The following is a 4,626-nucleotide window of genomic DNA, read 5'->3' as shown; positions in this document are numbered from 1 at the left end:
CGGGATTGATCATATTAAGGTTATGCAATCATCTAATTGCAGAGACGAGCCTTGAGTAATAACTCCGAATGCTCGCACTTCAATCTGCACGACAGAGTCATTGCTGGGTCCTGATTAGCGCCTGCCAGCATTCAGGCACCATTATCGGCTCTGGCATTGTCTGAATCTCCATTTGCTACCGAAGCAATCTACCCACTAACTGATCTATGACAAACAGACCCATCACGACAAAGCTGTTTGAGTTGCAGATAGCGTGTAACAAAATATGACTCCTTGGGCTCTTTCCAGCTCTTTGTAGTGAAGTTTCCCCCTCGGTCTCTGGAGAAAACAGCCTCCTCCACCTCCTTTCCCCTTTCACTGTCAGGAAGTTGTAGGTGACTGGAAAAGAGCTGTCCAATTCGACCAAATGACCTCCTACTCAGACCCCAGTTCTTGGCACCAAGGCGGCTTGCTTAGTTGCTTCTCTTGATAACACAGTGGTACATTTAGAGTCTGTGCTTTGGGGTATTCCCCTCTCTACCTGCTGACTCCCAGGACTCCACCCTGTAACTAGGGTTGGAACTCATCCCTTCTCACTGCCTCTGCCTTTTGGACCCCTACTTCTAACATCTCCCCCTGGACCACAACACCTCTCTCCTCACTCATCTCTCTGCTTCGTGCCCCCTGTCCCTCAACCATCTCTCTGCAGTCTGGTAGACAACGCCTTCCTGTGGCAGTTCCATAATAATCTATTTGAGAGTTTAAAAACCAACGGAACTGAGGACCAGTAGGACAGCTTGGCAGGTAAAAAAGAATTTGCTATATAAGCCTGACAACTTGAGTTTCATCCCTGGAACCCACAAAAAGTCTGATGCGGCGGCTTCCATCTGTAATCTTAGCAGTCTACACTGAGATGAGAGGTGGAGACAAGAGAATTGTTGGAAGTTCCTGGGCCAGCTCACCAGAAATAAGCAAAGTGGAAGAAAATGACAGAATCAACTCCTGATGTTGTCCTTTGACCTCCACACATGTTATGGCATGTAGTAGGTATGTCTACACACACACACACACACACACACACACACACACACACACACACACACACACTAATAAACACTCTGATTGGCAGATAATGATTGGGCACATCAGTTGATTGGCAGATAATGGTAGGGCACATCAGTTGCGCATGGTGGGGTGTTTGGTTCATGCCTCCTGCAATGACAGAGGCAGGATAATTAGCATTTGTATTACATCAAACATTCGGCTCTAGGGACATTCAAAAATCCTCTCTTGTAGCTACTGTGAAATTTATAACAAATTGTATATACCACATTCATCCTACTGTGCTCTAGCACGAGAACTTACTCTTCTTTTATAACTGTCCCCTTCATTCTTGTCCCATTATCAAACTCCATCACCTGCTTGCTCTTGCCAGCCTCTGGTAGTCTGTTCTCTGCCTCTATATGGTCAACTCTTATGGCTTCTACAAATAGAGATGAGGCACTTATTTAAGATGCCAATCACTGGGAAACTGAGGCAAGCAGAACCCTTTAAGTTCCAGATTGCTGTTGGCTACCAGAGTGAGGCCTTGCTTCAGAAACAAAGCAAAACAAACAACAATAACTAAAACGATAACGTCAGCCACACACAAGTCAAAACCTGGCCCTCAGTCTTCAGCTCTCGGAGGTGACGTCCTCTGAGTCAAAGTCCTTGCAGTGTATTTTTAAATTATTTTATGTATTGATGTTTTGACGGCATGTATGTCTGTGGGCGTGTGTCTGGTATCTGAAGGGCATCAGATCCCCTGAAACTGAAGTTGTAGATGGTTTTGAGCTGCCAAATAGGGTCTGGGAATTGAACCTAGGTCCTCTGCAAGAGTAGCCAGTGTTCTTACCAGCTGAGGCATCTCTCCAGCTCTCTTGAGCCTGACTTGATCTTGTGAAAATACATCTCTGATCTCACCTCCTATTCTTCTAATAGTCTCATTTTAATCTATCCAGAATAATCCCCCCTCTTCCTCCCCTCTCCCCTCTCCCCTCCCCTCTTTTCCCCCTCTTCTCCTCCTAGATCAGCTTGTTATGTTGCTTGCACTGGTCTTGAACTGATGGCTTCAAGCAGCCTTCTAGCATTAGCCTTCCAAGTACCTAGGCTATAGGCACTCATCACGGGGCATACTTTGCTTTTCCTCAAATGAGGCCATGCACACTCTCGTCTTCAGGCCTTTCCTTTGGCATTCCTTTTGCCTGGAACCCTCTCCCCTCGGACACTCTTCCTGTGGCTCGATGGCGAAAGGTGACTTTCTCGGAGACACTTCCCAGACTGTCTTACCCAGATAGTAAAGCTCTTTAACCTAAAACTCTCCAACTCTACTCTCTTTTCAGAGGCAGGTATCACCCCTTGACTTACTATAAAGTTGGTTTTCCCATTGTTCTTCTATGCTCCCTCTAGTCCACCACAGCTTCTTCCAGGTCAGTTTTCTCTTGTGATGGAAATCTCGGCCCGTGTAGCCCTGTAGACGTGACCAAGCACATGCTGTTGGACACTTGAAATGTCACTGGTGGGTGAGAAAAGGGGTTGTGCTTTTCGTTGGGTTTTCTTTTAAATTTAATTTTAAACAGTCACAAGTAGCCAATGACCACCGCTTTGAACAGCACAAGGCACAAGGGTCTGCTTCACGAGGGTGGGTTCCACTCAAAGGCAACTTAGATGCATTCCCTTCACAGAGGTTATGATAGTTAGCCAGTCTGGCCCTGGAATATTTGTGTCCGTGTGGTGCTGAGGGTTGAACTCAGGGCTTCGCAGAGGCTACGTAAACATTCTACCGCTAAGCTGCATGCCCAGTTCGGACTCCATAACCTCGCTTTCAAAAATGTACGCTAAGGAAAAGCTGTAAGAAGAGGAATGCTCAATGCTGCACTGTTACGGGTAACAGCGAGAAGACGGAAACGATCTGAGTGTCTAAGTCACACGGGGTTGAGCTGGTCGAACAGAGTATCCACGAGGCAGAGGCCAAGCAACCATCGAATTGTGTTGGTTAAATAATTACTGCCACAGATAAAATGTTTATGATCCATCATTAAAAGGAGAAGGAGCCAATAAGGCTCTGTTTGTGTCATGATTTTGACTCCAGGGAAAGTTTATATTGTGTAATCTGGTAGAAGGGCATGTGAATTTGTTTTCTCTGATGTCTTTTTTTTTTTTTTAATTTTAGAATCTAAATGTTTTGTAATGGACACATACTGCCTAATTATCAGGAATATGACGTTGATCGATTTTTTTTTTTTTTTTTTTTTTTTTTTTTTTGTCATCTTGGGACTGGAGAGACAGCTTAGGGGTTAAGATAAGAGCATGTGGAGATGACTCTCAGTTTGTCACAGGTCATCATCCTAACTTGAAGACGACATGTTGCAGGAACAGTCATCTCTGCTGGGATGAGGTGACCACCGAAAAGCTTCAGACAGACGTCAGCTCAAGCCAGATATGACCATGGACCAGGCCTCTTTTCCTTTTGCCTCTGGGAACTTCTGAAACAGGTTTACTCGGTTTGTGTCCCGGATGCCTCCCCTGGCCAATATTTAGATCATTTATCTAGAAGATGCCATTGCTGTCTCTCTCCTGTGATACCTCCTGTTTCCGGACATGTGATTCTCCACTTGAGTGTGGGTGAGCCAGTTAATCCTTTAGAAGAACCCACTAATATGTGCGAGTGGGAATATCAGTACCTCAGAGGTGCTCAGCACGAAGGGCTCCTCCTGCTAAAAATGGCAACTTTCTTGACCACACCCCCTAAGCTGCTTCCTTTTCCTCCTGACCGCCTCTTCCTGGTCCTCTGTTAGTGTTTCTGGAGACCACCCTCGGAGCACACTCGCCCTCTCCACTCCTTACCTTCTTCTACCACAAGCGTATGATGAACTTTCTCCCAAGTGTCTCTCTGAAACTTCCTCCTTCCCACAACCATCTCTTTACTCCGATTATACAGTTGCAGGCTTTGGTTCATAACTGTGACCCAAAGAAAAGCGTCGAGAACATAACATCTGTGGAAGGGACCCTCGGAGAACACCTAGGCTCAGCAAAACGCAGAGAGAGGTTTTAGTCTCCTGTGAGTGGGAGGGATGCACAAGGGGCTGGCACCTCTCTCCTAGCCATCAAGTCACGTGTTTTCCGGCCCAGAGGCATTTGAAACTGGCTGCCTGGGGTGGGGCTGAGGGAGGGGTCGGGTAGGGGGTTGGTGGCAGGAGTCAGGTCTGTCTGTGTCTTTTGTCTTTCACTCCAGTTACTGGGAGTCAAATGAAAAGATGGCCTACGTTTCTGGCCCCGCCCCTTCCAGCATCCTCCTCCCTCCAGGCCCTGGGTTCCTATCCAAGGTGGAGCTTTCTGGACAAGGGGCAGGAATCTGTGCGCTTTCACTCTCTGGCAGGCTAGAAGTTGCTGGCTCAGCCACCCCAGTTCAGCTCCGCCCACGTACCAGCCCTTCGCTCCCAGCCAACCTCTCTCTCCCTTGCCTATCCCCCTGAGCCTGCGGGCCTGCGGCTTGGAATCAATTAGAATCAGCAAACAGGCTTAGAATGTCCCTGTGGCTTTCAGCCCACAGCAGGGAAGTGTCCTAAGGTGGAAAGGGCTGGTTTTTTTTTTTTTTTTTTTTTTTTC

At 47.1% G+C, this 4,626-nt stretch overlaps 1 long non-coding RNA gene across 1 annotated transcript; it reads right to left on the bottom strand.

The window, feature by feature from the left end:
* Nucleotides 1-1,112: 1,112 nt before the first annotated feature.
* LOC116900736 lies at nucleotides 1,113-4,273 on the bottom strand. The gene is made up of 3 exons (XR_004387946.1): nucleotides 3,865-4,273; nucleotides 2,386-2,488; nucleotides 1,113-1,191 (listed from the first exon to the last, which is right to left on the bottom strand). It is a non-coding gene; the product is annotated as an uncharacterized LOC116900736 (long non-coding RNA).
* Nucleotides 4,274-4,626: the final 353 nt, after the last annotated feature.

This window comes from Rattus rattus, chromosome 5 (assembly GCF_011064425.1).
Source record: "Rattus rattus isolate New Zealand chromosome 5, Rrattus_CSIRO_v1, whole genome shotgun sequence".
Classification (NCBI taxonomy): domain Eukaryota; kingdom Metazoa; phylum Chordata; class Mammalia; order Rodentia; family Muridae; genus Rattus; species Rattus rattus.
Note: the sequence above shows the minus strand (reverse complement) of the source record. Positions and strands in the feature narration are given on the sequence as shown.